Below are 15720 nucleotides of genomic sequence, written 5' to 3'. Positions count from 1 at the left end.
AGAAGTTAGAAGAATCCAGAAACACAAGTGGAAGGCATGAGCAGCACACACAACATGGGATGTTTCACACAAATTGCCTCAGCATGTACATCCCATCCTATGTTTTACAACAGTTTTTATTCTTCTCAAATTCAGAAATGGACTTTTTCCTGTCCCTCTATCAGACTTATTCTGACTTACAGACTATTATAACAAGTTTTGCCTTAGCCATGTCTGTCCTAATAATTACACATAGGCATGAGTAGCTGAGAATAAAGGAGTCTATAAATGAAAATAAACCATTAACAATTTGACTTCTAAGGCAAATATGAATGACACCTTCAAAATCAGGTATTCAAAGTCTTAAGAAGCTCTTCTGCATTTTTCACTCTACTCATCTTAGACACAAACAGCAGCTGTAATTCTTTAATTTATTTTTATGGAGGAGAGGCGAGTGGAAATGCAGAGAGGACAAAGAATATAATTTATCACTAGGGTAAGATATTCCCATCATACAGAATACCATCCAGAATTCACTGGACTTACAACCTAAAATGAAACCTCGCTACCTCCACTGACTGACAGCACAGCTTAACAGTGTAAAAGCACTGCAACAGGGCCTGGCTCTTTTGTAATCCTCTATTACCACACAACTCAGTTATCAGAAAAATCAGGAATTAACATCTCATCCCACCAATTTTCTTGTACTTGCTCTTCCAGCACTTATATATTTCTCTACCCTAGATGCAGTTTATGCCTGCTTTTCCACTACGAATTCTACATGTCTGTCTATTGTGTGCAGCACCTACAAAATGTTCCTTGAGTGGCCTCAGTAAACATCAGCCAAACCACAGGCTTGCTAGGACAGCTTATTCCAACCTCACTTCATCCAGGTAAAACAAACAAACCCTGCCAAATCTCAACATTCTCAACAGAGCCCCATACACAGGGGGCTTCTGCCAACACAGAGAGTGTTGAGCACTCCGAGGAGAGCACAGCAGATGAAAGCAAGGATTTCATCTTCTCAGGCTCTGCAATAGGTGCCATATACCTGCCACTTTTAAGAACACTCCTGAACAATTTGGAGTCATCATCTATCTCCTTGCTCTCTCACAGCCAAGTCCAACAGTGTCCATGGACACTGCCTCAGCCATGGAAAAAGACTGAGCCACCACTGGATTTCTGAATAGCCAGGGATTACATGGGAGCTGAAATTCCTACAGCTGTTTCACCCATAGGAGACTGAACTAATGATCACAGTGGGAAAACCACTGAACTGGATTCTAGCAAAGGTATGCCCTGACAACAAAAAGAACCTGAGGCAAACCTAAATTGAGACAAGAGTGACACAGTTTCAACACAATTGCAACAGCAATGGAAATAGATCATTTATTCATTGGTGTCATGAAATCTAGCTTCTTAAAACTACAATAAAGGAAGATGTTAGGAAACCTACTCTACTACCTGTTCTTCTACTTCTTTTTTAACTTAGATCATTAAAAAATGCTTCACATTGTAACTTACAGAATTAAAAAATATTTCATGTTTGTATGTGATGCCCACACCAATTTCTCCACATTATAAAATCTTCCGTATAAAAAGGTTGCTCCTTAAAGTGTGAATAAAGTCTGAGCAAGCTATTTAATCCAAGCAAAGTTTTCTTGCCCTCCCCTCTCCCGTTTCAAAAATAATCAGTTTTGATTCTGGATCCCCTTAAAGCAAAGGCCTCCAAGGAGCAGTTAATCCCAGTCCTAGGAGCTGAAACAGTTGACTTTTCTAACAGCAGCGTTACTTAGAGCGCCAAAAGATAATCCACAAAAAAATATTTAATTAAAGATGCTGCTTGAAGAACTTGCTTTCTACCAGTGCTACACTGGAGTATCACTGGGTTCACCTGGCACCATAAACCAGCAAGGCAAAAGGACAGCTTAAAAATCCACTGCTAGGAAAGGAACTGAAGCAAGCAATGTAAAAACAAAAATAAAGCAAGCACCACCCAAAGTTTAAGAACCTGAAGAGAAAGTGAAATACCTGCCCCATCCATTGACAGAGATGAAAAACCTCTGAACTGAGGAACTTGCACCACTAACAGAGCCATTTGGCTAGTGTAAGCCACACCTCCACTGTGCAGGGATGCTGCCAGTTCTACTCCAGGAAACCTCAAACCCAAAATGCAGAAGATGTACATGTCCCAAAGACTAAAAGTGAAAGAAATTTACCTTAACTCACCCCTTTAGCTGTGTTTGACATACCATCTGCAAACGGTTAAATACTAAAAGGCACAACCTTGTTTGCACTGGACGAAGACAACCCCAAACTGTTACACCTCTGTATTAACGGCAGATTCTATTATAAATATGCTTTGTATTCGGATTTTTTAAAAATGTGTTTGGGAGCCACCCAATTTTCAGAATAGACTTATCCCAAGAGCTCTGGTAAACTACAAGCAAACATGACTGTAGCAACTTGACATCAAGCACTGCACACTTGCACAGGAATGGAGGAACATGAGGCCCTCAATCCTCTATGAGTAACAAATTCAGTGCACACACACACTGTATTTTCCTTAGATCAATTAGCAGCTCTCTCCATTTGCAACTTACCCAGCTGCAACTTACATCACCTTCACTGGAGTACTTTGAAAGACACTGTACATTCGTATTTTTCACCCATTATAACCCTGTTAGTTTAACCACTCACAGTGGTTAGCTCTTTGCAGTCCTATTTATTTTTGGCAGGTTTAGAGACCCCAGGTTTTAACTGAAAAGCACATACATGGGAAAGGCAGTCCCAGCAAATGCTGCTGACAAGACCTTACCAAAGGTTTCCAGCTGACATCTGAACTGTCAGACCACAGAAACCTTTTGTCCACACAAGGGCAGAACAAACTCACAGCACTGCAGAACAGCTGCTCCTTCATGCTTAGATCAATCACCTCAAGCCATCTAGGGCTGTGTCAGGGTGCCCAGTGGATCAACAGACACATGGAAATTCTTCTAATAAAAGAAGCTTGTTTTTAAGAGCATCAGCAATGTAAATAAAGCAAACAGCCTTGAGAGCGTGGCCTTGTGCAGGCGGGAGTATCTCATGCACCACCTGCTCCCACAGGAGGTAGTTCTTGCAACATCCACTGAGTTCAGCCTTTCCCAGTGGAGATCTGGGCAGCTCTCAAGGACAAGGAGGTAAGCAGGAAACAGAAAGCCAGCCTGGGACTGTGGTGCTCAGCTATGCTGTGCAAGAAGATGCCCTCCCTCCCCCAAGCAGAATCCAAAATTGGAAGGAGAGAGAGGAAGCTGGGGAAGGGTGTCTCTGTTCAAACCACCACGTGGCCAGAGCTAAGTTGATAAGGTCAGGAAGTCTGAAACGACTCAATAAGCACATGCAGGAGCAGACTCACAGCACTGGCAACTATCTCCTCTTCTCTTTCTCTTCTGACCAGCACAGTTCTGTGGACTGTTTAACAAACATTTTGTCCCAGAGGTGAAGCAAGCCCTAGGGAAAGGCACTTTGACAAAACATAACTCATTAGCACAAGACCATACAGAAATAGCCAAAGTCCAAAGTTACTGACTCACAGGAACACAGCAGGGCATGCAGCTGGTGACCTCATGGTCACACTGCAAGGCTTCAACTCCTACAGTTACCATGGACTCCTCTCAATCAGCACTTCTGGGAATTAACTCACAGTCTCACCTAGCTGGCTCATCTACTAGATTTATTTCTGGCAAGATTATATTATTTATTTACAGAAACACCCTCCTTTAGGCTAAACTAGATTAATGAAGGTATGGACATTAGGTAACAGAACATTTAAGAGAAATACTGTCACAAATCAGAGATGAACATTTTCTAGATTAAAGAACCCAAAGATCCTTTTGTACAAGCAAGGTGTAAGGAAATAAGTATTTTTAAATCTTCAGGTTTTAGACTGATTTTAATGAAATATGACTCAAGCTTTGTCCCTTCCTCTCTGAATACCACTGCAAGGCAGAAACACGGAAGTAGCTGAAACAAAGTCTATCAAACTTTGCTGTCCAAGCTCTGTGAAGGGAAGAGAAACTGTTACTTCATTTGAGGTCCCTGCATGTGTCTGAGGTCAAGGGTCTCCTTGATGCTTTCTGAAGACCTTCCTTAAGAGAGAGTGTATTTGCACAAGTATTATCACATTTTCCTGCACCATTTACAGATGACTTCTCTTCTTGTGTTAGCAACATACAAAAATAAGTAAAGATGAGGGTATTACCAAAGGCAATTCATCTCTCTTCTGAGCTAGAAGTCTGGGCTAGAACAACTGGAGCTTGGAAATGGTACAGCACGTTAGTTAAACCCAGTCTTTAGCTGAGGAACACATTCTGCTGTGCCTGTCCCGTGTCCCAGCGCCCACAGCTGCTGCTGCTGAGCTCCCCATCCCTCCCGACCAGCACAGCCCAGCTTGGAAGGACTGAGGGAGGGGAGAGCAAACAGCACTGGAGGAGATAAGCGCTCTGCTTACACTGCAGGGAGACTGGGAGCCTCCGGGAGCAATACAAACTTGGGGGCAGAGGAGCGGGGTCGAGAGCCTAACGAAGGAAAAACAAGGGTCTTGCAACAACTGAATATTCCCTTCTACAGCTTCCCAACCCCATCAACGCCCCGACGCTCACAGCGTGTAGCCAGCGGGAGCCTCCCCATGCTGCCCAGGGCACAGCGTCCCTGGGCTGTCCCCGAGTCCCGCCGGCCCGGCCACAGTCACAGCCACAGCCACAGCCACAGTCACAGCCCCGCGGCAGCCCCGCACAGCTGGGGCGGGCAGGGCAGCAGGCCGGAGCGCAGGGAGGCCGGAAGGCAGCGCAGCCACACGCGGCGCCCCGCGGCCTCTGCCCGCCCGCCCGCGGCCCCGCACTGACAGCGCCCGGGTCCCTCCGCTCCGCGGCCGCGGGTCGAGCTCCGGGCTGGCCGGGGCCGCCGCCGCCGCCCGCCGCCCCCCGCTCACCTCCGCCCGCGGCGCCGCCCGGCTCAGCCCGGCCGCCGCCAGGGCCGCGCTCCGCCCCCGCCGCTCTCGGGCCGGAGCTGCGCCGGCGCCGCCGCGTCAGCCGTGCGACGGGCGGGGAGCGGCCGGGCGGCACCGGGGCAGGGCCCGCCCGGGCAGCCAGCGCAGCACGGCACAGCACAGCGGGGCAGGGCCCGCCCGGGCAGCCAGCGCAGCACGGCACAGCACAGCGGGGCAGGGCCCGCCTGGGCAGCCAGCACAGCGCAGCACGGCACAGCACAGCGGGGCAGGGCCCGCCTGGGCAGCCAGCACAGCGCAGCACGGCACAGCACAGCGGGGCAGGGCCCGCCCGGGCAGCGAGCGCCGCGCAGCGCAGCACAGCATAGCGGGGCAGGGCCGGCGGCCGCGGGCAGGGCCGGGGCTCAGCCCCACCCGGCCCGCCGCTCCCCCTGCCGCCAGCGCTGTCTGCGGAGCCTCCGCGGGGCAGCCCGGGCTGTGTGAGCCGCGGTGCTCCAGGCGGTGCTCCAGGCCATGCGGGCCCTTCTTGGTGCCCTGGGCCCGCCGGGACCTCCCGGCCGCCGCTGAGCCCGGGGCGGCCGCGGAAATTAAAAATGCCAACCTGACTTTTTAAAATAAACCGGTAATTAATATCTCGCTCTGCGGAAGTGCTTCTCAAAAACCTAATTTACAAAATAAGAAACTCAACAACCTGACCTTTTAAAATAAACCATTAATTAATATCTCGATATATGGAACTGCTGCTAAAACCCCCCAAATTAAAATGTTCTGCTGTTAACTCTGGCCCCAGCAGTCTGGCGAAGCTGCTGCTGCTTCTGCGAGGCAGGGCTTGTTTCTCCATGTGTGCCCTGCGGGTCATCCAGCATCTCTGTACCCCATTTCCCCTCCCTGCAGCCCGGGGAAGAAGCTTCAGGCCAGTTTAACTTCTGCAGTGTTGTACAGAGACGTCATGGAAATGGGAAGTGCTCCAAAACCATTGCATTTTTGTTGCTGGGTGGAGAAAGGTTACACTTCCTCTCGCTGGGTAGCCCCTGTGAGGAGAAGCTGAAAGAATTTCTGCAAATAAAAGAAACCAGTGAAGCAGGGAAGATTGGGAAACAGCCACGATGCATCGTTTTCTGCTACAGCTTTGCACGAGGTGAACTGTTTTGTGATCATGCAGTATTCATTATGCTGTGCATTCCTTCAGGAATTACAGCATCCAGGCTGGGGGTTTTGAAATGCCGTAACAAAGAAATTTAAAAAAAGAAAGGATAGAGAGGACAATGGGGTGATGCAACAAACAAAACGGCAAAGTCCATGCCAAGCTGAAAGTTGCTGGCTTTTATTTGTTTGTTTGAAAAAAAGCCCAGCCCGGCTTTCTCGTTAAATACAGCACTTTCCTAAGCAACCGTTTGTTCTTCCTGAGCAGTAAATCCAGCCAAAGATGGGCTAAGCAGTTTCGGAGCAACAGGATGAGTCCTCTGGCCTTTATGAAACACGCAGTAAACAGGGTGCACAGGGCAAGGCTCAGGCCATGAAGTTAAAACAGAATATAATAAATGGAAAGAGGATTCCTCCTCCAATCCATCTGAGTGCTGCAGAACTCTCTGCAGCTAACAGCACTTCTGCACTCGAATCACGGCCTGACCCAGGCAATCATTAGTAGAGTCTACTCCAGGCACTTGAGACACATAAATGGGAGCCCAAGTTCATGAGATCCTCTTAAAAAATCATGATTTGACTTTTTAAATGTGGGGTTTTATGAGCCTTCTGGTTTTGCCTGTGAGGATCAGCCTTATCACACGTTCCTGTTTCCTCCCTGTCCGTGAGGGCTAATAGCAGATCTTTAAAAACTGGAAGCTGAGATTCTCAGATGAGTAAGATGCCTGTAAACACCAAGGCTTTATGGAATGCCTGAAAAACATGAGACTTGTGAAAATGAATAAATAAATAAAAGCCAGACTTGGCAACGCTGACAAAAAGGACTGAATACCAACTGCATTACGGTAACATTTTTGTGGCCAAACTTGCAGCCTCAATGTTTTAATGATGGCAGCCTTTACTGCATTTAACAGAAGCCTGGATTTGATTCTTTCGGAATAAAAGGGCTTTTGAATGCTCTGTAAAGGCAGTTTCCTGACTTCATTGATCGCTGACACAAACACCAGAATTAAATCTCCTACATCTTGAGCTAAAGCAACAATCCCATTAATTTGGAGAGCAGTGGGCTTGTACAGGAAGCAGTTGCTGGAAGAGGACATGCAGCATGAGCTGAACCAGTTGGCTGCTCTCTGTGTCTCATGTCGCCAAGCAAGAACAGGGCCAAGGTAAATCTCCATATAACCATGTTTTATTTGGAGGCTGCTAACAGCTAGTCTGAATTCAAGAAAGAATGTGAATAGCCACATCAGGAAACTCAGCAAGAGATTGTTCGAACTGGCAGGGTTTAAGAAGGAAAATTAAATTTGTTCTTTGTTGTCCTTGCCTGTTTTTCCACTTCTGAATCAGAATAAAATGAAGGACCACTCCAAAGAACTCGCACATTCCTTCACATAACTTCGAGTTGTGATGTAAAGACTATACTGGCAGAAATATCTGTAGGTCTCAGCACATAGTTGTCATTAAATACATGGAAAAGATTTTTGCTAAATTACAGTGAAGTAAAAAAAGTTTAAAAAAAGAAAAAAGGTACGTTCACAGCAGGCGAACTCTAACCTGAACATAACTATGTACATAATGATGGAATGTGACTACTCTTTGGCCCATACCTTGGAAGTCTGAAGTTTTTCCAGGCCATAAGCAGTTTCATGAGGTTAAATCCTTCTATAGCGCAGGGGTACAAGAGGTGGGAAGGAAGCAATAATAAAACAGATATAGCCCAAGCTCCCCTGAGAGGAAGCAGCCCCACTATGTAATATTGCCTCAGTACTTCCAGACCCTGCCCAGTTAATGAAGAGAATCTTGGTCAGTCATGGCAGCTCTGGCCCTGCTGAACATCCCCATGGCCACCCCATGTGCTCACACCCTGCCCAGGATTCTGCTGCCTCCACCCCTACTTGCTCATTAATTCCTCCCAGGACAAGTGTACAGCAGCTTCTGAAAAGAAGATAACTTCTGCATATCCCAGAGGTGAATCTTCTAGAATTTCAACATTGACTTCTATTTCACAATAAAGTAAAAGTGGCATTTCTTCTTGCCAAGTTCAATGGACTCTATAAAGATTAAGGCTTATGTCACTCTAGCCATGTAGATCTGCACAAACTTCATTTAAGAGGTTGCCAATTTTCCAGCTGCACATCTTAGTACATGCTGGTTACCCCAAAGCAAGGACTGTCCATATAATGTATGTAGCAAACTCCAAATTGGATTTGCAAAGTGACCTGATCAAAAAACCCCAACCCCACATTTTAAAGGTAGACTTCTATAGCCTGTTTAGGGCTATTCCATGGCCTGCACAGTTCACCCACAGCAACTTCTGGCAGAGGTGGGGGTGAGAGCACCTCTGACATTTCTGTCACTGCAGGGTGAGGCTTCCAGTTCCTCCTCTATGATTATAACCCAATTATATAAATACAGGCAGAGCTTTTAAAGCACGAAGCTACCACAACTTGCACATTTACTGCACTACATTTAAAATATCTCTACTTTCATAATTACAGCATTGACAAGGATTTAAGAGGGAAGGCTAATTTTCATGGGGGAGAGAGGATGCTTAGTGATTGAGGATGATGTGCATTAACATCAACATTCTGCTCTACCACAAACTCCTAGTGTGAACCACCCTGTATCTAGAATTTCAGGACAGTGCTTTCCCCACAGTGGTCACCTCCTAGCCCAGGCTGCAGGGCACAAAATGCTCTTGCTCTCTGTCCTCTCTGTGTGCAAGTCAGAATAGCTTGGGCCATCCTCAAGTGGTGAAGTGCAGATACCCAGCATTGTGCTGAAGGATGAGGAGCTACACAGCCCATCAGCTTTGCTGTGGCTCTGCTGGCTGCCCTCACACAGGTGGAGCAGGAAAGTCCCAGGTGATTCTTGCTGCTTTTGAGTATGTTCTCAGATCTCACTCTACAGACGCAGACAGGGCTGCTTGCCTGCCCTGCAGGTGTCTTTTAAAAACAAACAGATTGAAGTCAACAGGCTCCAGATATAATAGCAAAAGGCACTGTGGAAGTGAAAGAAACACAGCCCTAACCTAGTGTTTAGCTTTGGACTTGGAAAATCCATAATTATATCTTGCTGTATGTCTGCAGAGACCAGAGCTCATGCACAGGCTATATTTAAATGAGCTATTCCAGGTACCACAGGCAGTGTCGTCATGGTACCAGCACAGGCTGTAGAGCCCACTTCTGAAACCCAGAAAATATTCAGGTAACCACTGCTGTGCTCTGTAGCTCACCAGCTGCTCAGCAGGTAATGTGAAGCTAGTTCTAGGTACAATTTCTCACGTTTATTTAGGCAGTGAAACCAGCAGAGGAAGTTCTTGCTTCCAGTCACTCTTTTTCACTTCTACATCTCTGTTCCCTTCCACTGTCTCCTGTTATGCCACTACAACTATGCATGAGGCTCACTGCAAACTGAATGCTTGAATTTATTCACATGGAGAAAACAAAACCAAACCAAGACCAAAACCAACCAAACAAAAAAACAAACACAAAAAAACCAACCAAACAAAAAAACAAACACAAGAAAACCAACCAACCAACCAACCAACCAACCAAAAAAACCCCCAAAGAACAAAACAAAAAACCAAAAATACAACAACAACAAAAAAACCAAAACAACCAAAAAAACCCAGAGAAGCAATACCCAACAATTTTTCTCTAGAGTTGCATAGGAACCACCAGAGGCAGGGGCTGAAGTGGTCAAGGCTGGAAGGGTAGGTTGGAATCCCCCTTGAACATGTATAAATGGCACTAGTCCAAACGGTGTTACAGAAAGAATAAACACAGTTTCTTCTTTTCCAGTCAGCTGCCAGTAGTGTTCATTAAAACATGTTGGTTGTGTTCCCTCTAGCAGTGACACACCAGGGACAAGATCTGGGAGAAAGCTGCCTCCTGGAAGTCCTGCTGCTGCACAGCATCCTACTGGTACATTTTGTCTTTGCTTGGCAGCCAGACGTGGGACTTGCTTTTGACACTCTGCTGGCTTTCACTCATGTCAGATTGTGAGGGGTTGTCTCATCAGAAACAAAAGAGTGAAATGGAATAAGGAATAAATTAGAAGAAGGACCAAGCTGTTGTTGCAATTCTTGTAACTTGAAAGAATAAGAGGTATAAACCAGCAGAGATTTGATTATCAGCTTCCCCAAATGATACTGTTATTGTAATTACCAAACTCCTTCTAAAGCAGGATATAGCTACAGTTATTGCAGAAATGTACGTGGAGAAGGATGCAGAACATGCACTGCAGGACAGAAATGAGGATGTTTAAGTCAGTGAATATCTTTGTTATCAGGAGAGGCTGGAGAAGCTGAGACCATCTTCAGAGAGAAATGAGAGTGCTGCAGGGGTCTTCGTACATGTTTTCAGACCATTGAAAGGCAATTGTGTTTATGGATTTTTCTTAGCCTGGGAGAATCCAGTAGGAGAAAGTAAGGTCAAATGGGGAGCTCAAAATGACGTAGGCAAGGTTGTCAGCCTTTCCCAGTGTCCTATCAAGACATTTATGCAATATCATCTGGAGCTGAGCTCCCATACCTAAGGCTTTTGACACAAAATGAACTTTGCTTTTCAAATTTGAACTGACAAATAAAATGGATTATTCATCTCTACTAAAAAAAAAAAATCTAGGCAGTACATTTGGAACCCTGGAACTTACAGAAAATATTTGTGATAACAAGTGTGTTATTCAGACCTGGGCACATTTTCTGAGTTGAAGTTACAAGTGAAAGGGGAATGCCCCAACCCAAGCTCGGGGCCACTCCAATGCAGGAACTATCATCTTATAAACATAGCCATGGTCCGATTTAGGTAATTCAAGAGATGCAGCAGAAGATCAGCACTTACTGTCAGCCTCTGCCTCAGAGGCATCAGTTCATTCTGTGTCCTTGGAATTTTTAAAAGCCAAGCAGATGACACATCACATAGAGGCATCTGAAAGTGTTCAGACACAACCTCTGTTTCTGTACAGCCCTTGGAACACCTGCAGAAAAAGCCACGTGTCACTGCCAAAAGAGTCGAACCTCTAATCTCGTCTGTTTGTGTCTTTAAAACAAAGGTAAACTCTCATGTTAGAGTCCAGTGAAAGATTCCTGTGCTGGGCTGAGCCTCAGGTGAATAAGGAACTTTAGTAGTTTGAAGCATCAGTTGCTTGCATTTGAAAGGCATCCAGCAGTGGCTAGCCTGTGGCAAGTGACTGTAATCACTCCAACTTCACACTGATAAGTGTTGAAGTTTTAAGATCATGGATTACTGCTAATGGCTGAGACTAAAAAGGGAAAACAGGTTTCATTAAAGGATGCCTTGTGCTCTTTGAGTATACAAGAAACCAACCAATCAACCAACAAAAAAAACATCCCCCACAAAAAAACCCCCACAAAAACAAAACACTCCCCCCAAAAAACCAAAATAAAAAAACAGCCCCACAAAAGCAAAGCCCAAGCTAAACCTGTACAGTGTTACTGAAGTTGCTCTAGCACAAAAAACATCAGGGATCCTACTGTGCTTAAATACATTGTGGTATTAACCAAAATTGACTGCAAAAGGAGACATCCAGTCTGACCTTGCTGCCAGGACTTCTGAAATGAACAGCAAAGTATATTCTCCTCCAGTGGCAAGTCATCAGATCTAGATTAGAAGATGAATCTTCAGGTGAAGAAACCATTCCTTCTCCATTCATTGTGGACACACACAGACAGCTCCTACAAGTCAAAGGTGAGGGAGATGAATCTACCTTTAGTGAAAAACAGTTTCTTCCCTAACTTGTCATCAAAGACAATGGAGAGGCATCCCAATCCAGAGTCCAGAGCTCCCAGAACAGGGATGTGCAGGTCTCTCTGGACACAGAAGATACCATCTAAGGCAGCTGTTTGCTCTCAGATACACTGCAGTCACTGGCAAAACCCAGCCAAACCCTGTAGCCAGAAAATCCCTTTTTTAAAAACAGAAGTAATCTCTCCCATACAATGAATATTTTCTTGAATTATGAAAACATTGTGCCTATTGTTTTGAATGAAATCCCAACTCATCCTTATTTGACCTAGTTGAGATTTTTAGTAGTTTCTCAAATTTCTGCATTGCAGTGCTGTCAATACATACTCACAATAATGTTATAAAGATCAAAGGCTAAACTTGTTTCAAGAAGAATACCTGTAAATATTCCTACAGGCTTTTACGGGTAGTGATCCAAATTCTGCACTCACTTTTCTCTGGATAGGAGGGAAAGATGTTCATTTAAAGCCTGTTAGATAATTATTTTAACTTACATTTCTTGAACATTTATTTGTGGTCCAGAAGATACTGTGATTTAGAATCTTATAAAATGCTCTAAATTGGCTTAAGAAGAGCCACACAATGATCCGATCTAGCTAATATGTTAAATTGGAATAAAGTTGGATTAACTCACAAGAAGATAAACCACAAAATACTCCAGATTCACCTCAGTGACCAGTGATTCACCCCAGGCTGAATTTCTGTTCAAGAAAGATTTTCAAAGTTACTGAAGTTCTGGCTGTTGAGCAATTATTCATCTGCAGTTCTGAAGGACATTCTTCACATTCCCCACTTCTTCTAAAAGCTAGTAAGTATAAAAAACTTGAAAGAACTAAGCAAATGAAATACTTGAGCCTCTTACCAAAACACACTAACAGCTAATCATTATGCAGTCCAGGAAGGTGTGCTGCCGTAATGTATTCAATAATGTATTAAAGTTCCTATTGCAGTCAAACAAAATCTATTGTAAGAGATTTCTAGATAGACTCCAATTAATATCACTTTCAGGAGGTCTTGCTTGTCTCTGTGAGGCCAGAGCAGCTGGGGCAGCCTTTTGACTAACTGCAGGGATTTTCATCCAGCTCACCCTCAGTGAGCAGCTGCTGCTTTTGGTTACTGTCTAAACCTCACCCATGGAATTTTCCTTGGATGGAGGTCTTGGCCACCTGAAAGTGGCAGGCAGGTTCTTGGGCTTCTCTGCTACTTTCTTGGCCAGGTGATGGCAGCTGGATTTAGAAGAATGGGTCAAATGGTGCAGACAACAGTGGGAACTGGGATGTAGTTTTGTGCAGGAGAATCCCAGAATAAAATAATGCCACTGCTACAGATTCTATCTCCAGTCTTTTCTAATTCAGATGGTCTTCCTGCCTAGTTGAAATGCTTTGTAGCATCCATACTATGAACAGCCCCCATTTGAATGCTTTTTTCACAATGCAGTGTCAGACTTCCTCTTAGGAAGAGGAAGGAATCTCAGAGATTAGGACTGGGATTGCCTCATGTGGTAACATACTGTGATTTAGTTTCCAGTTGGTAACATAAGAATAATAATTCCCTAGCCAAGGGGGATCCTGTGAAGATGAACATGTTTTAGGCATTCAGCTAGCAGAGATACCATGACTGAATGCACAGGTATCAGAAATGCTGGGAGGAGCTTGCAAGGTGATGTTGTCCATCCCCTTGTCCCAGTATAGTGGTAGGTGACTTCTAACCCTCTCCTAGAATATATTTACATGTGCCCTATGTACACAGCCTGGTGTCATCCCTAGATTTACTGTTTGATACCCCTTCTCAGGACTCACCTGCACAAACAAATCTGTTTTCACACCTTCCCCTGTAGTTGCTTGAGATTCTTATAGAGCAGGTTCCCCTCCCTTTTATCATTACCCAGAAGTCCTCAAACAATTTGCTCTCATCGATCTGTCAAGGCAAGCATACTCAGATGAGATACTTCAAACAGTATCTTCCTCCTTTTCGTCCTGCCTGTCATCTCTGAGCAGGCTGTACACATAGACAAACTCTAACTAGCTGATGCCTTCAAAATGCATGTCCAAGTCTCTGTTAAAATCTGCCCCCCTCCCTCCCCACCCCCTGAAGCTGAATGCGTTGCAGAGCCTCTGAAAGGATAAGGCCTTAACTGCTGGAGTTTTTAAAACTATGCATCCCTTTGATCCCTTTCCCAAAATGCACAAAATACTAAAATTCTATCCTGGATTTCATTACACATAAAAAGACATGAAAGTGCAATTTACTCCTTACTCATCAACAACTACCCATCAGCCCTAGCTCCAAGCTAGACTGTTCTGGCCACTTGAAGAAACGGTTTTGAAATTTCCATTTCCAGATTGCCCTGGCAGGTATAACTGTGACTTTGCAAACAGCTACAGCTGTGTGTGCTAATTGCTTTCCTCTAAATTATTTATGAGACATTTTTGACTGATGAGATTTCTCACAACAGCATGTGCTAACCATTGGCAGTGGGCTCCTCAAGTGGTGGGAACTCCATCACCTGCCGAGCTGCAGAAAAGCCAGCTGTTAGCAGGCACTGCATCCTGCCTTTGCACTGAGCTGGGAGGGCAAGCTCTGCTTGCTTTCAGCTCCTTTTCCAATAACTGCTCAATATAAATTTATGTGTAAGCATTATATCTGCACATAACACACACCCGCTACTTTTGGGATTAGATCAGAGAATACTGGAGACTGCCTAATTTAGATAAGGCAGAATATAGGGTGTCAATGACCTGTGGAAGACAATCCATTTCACTAAACAGGACTTTTCAAGCTCTGGTCCCAGAGGCAGCAGGGGTTCTGTAAAATGCAATTAGGACAGCTACAAATCAATAGGCTTAAATTCACCACATAGAAGGTAGCAGATTTACCAGGAAATTTTTACAAGATACATAAACTGAAAAAGAATGGAAAACACGACTACAGAGAGAACAAAATACTTCTCATGACCCACTGCTTTACCACTGCGTTTTCCTGGAGGGCTTATCTCTGTCATCCAGCTAAAAGCTACTTTAAAAGCTATGTCTGAAGGTAACCATAAGCCCTGTCAATTAAAAAAATAATTTGTGTTCCAGGGACCAGCAATTTTTGTCAGTATATTTCCTTTCCCTTTCAGATATGAATAACTGATAGGGAGAAGCAGTTGGAACCACATTGGGTAGAAGAAAAACTTCATGTCTGGAGTTGCAGGAGCTTGAAAGGAGCAGCCAGAGGAGCGAAGCAAAGCAGCCTATTAGAGTTACTGCTCACTATTGGTGCTGTGATTACCTTCCCAGGAGGCTTTCAAGGTTGTTGGGTGAGCAACTGACATGACATCTTCACGAGTTTCACAGCTGTGTTTAAGAACTAAGTTTAAACAGGATTCTCAGCCAAACTGTAGATGAAATGGTGCACTGGGTATCTTCCTAAGCAGCAGTTTTTTCTTATTCCATAAATTTTAAATAATTTGAATTTACCTTGTGCTCATTTATTCTATATATGCCAGAAGATTCCGTGTTTTTTCTACAAAAGTGTACTGACCTCAATACAGGAGCTCAGACAAGAACAAGACAGGGTCAAAGGGGCTCTGTTTCTTCTCAGAGGTGAGCTGGTATTTCTGAGCCAGGTCAGATATTCCTGAGCCACTGTGCTCAGTGCAGCAACGATATAACCTGAATTGTTGTGGAAGGTGTACAGCACACCATAATCCAGCTGTGCATAAGGTCAGGAGGAGGAAGGCAGGGCAGAATGTGCCATTGCTCTAAGAGCACCCAGAAGTTTCATTTCCTTGCAGTGGAGTTGGCTCTCTGGCTGTGTCCTGTTCAGTGGCTGGAACTTGGGAATTGGACTCCTTGTGCT

The 15720-nt window shown here is 44.8% G+C and overlaps 1 long non-coding RNA gene across 1 annotated transcript; it reads right to left on the bottom strand.

The window, feature by feature from the left end:
- Positions 1-9710: 9710 nt before the first annotated feature.
- On the bottom strand, positions 9711-13791 carry LOC146433162 (uncharacterized). Its single transcript, XR_014854010.1, has 3 exons — positions 13677-13791; positions 11669-11807; positions 9711-11374 (listed from the first exon to the last, which is right to left on the bottom strand). It is a non-coding gene; the product is annotated as an uncharacterized LOC146433162 (long non-coding RNA).
- Between the last annotated feature and the right edge of the window lie 1929 nt (positions 13792-15720).

The sequence above is a fragment of the Lichenostomus cassidix genome, chromosome 9 (genome assembly GCF_008360975.1).
Source record: "Lichenostomus cassidix isolate B80296 chromosome 9, HeHo_3.0, whole genome shotgun sequence".
In the NCBI taxonomy this organism is placed as follows: Eukaryota; Metazoa; Chordata; class Aves; order Passeriformes; family Meliphagidae; genus Lichenostomus; species Lichenostomus cassidix.
This window is presented reverse-complemented; position numbering and strand designations above follow the sequence as displayed.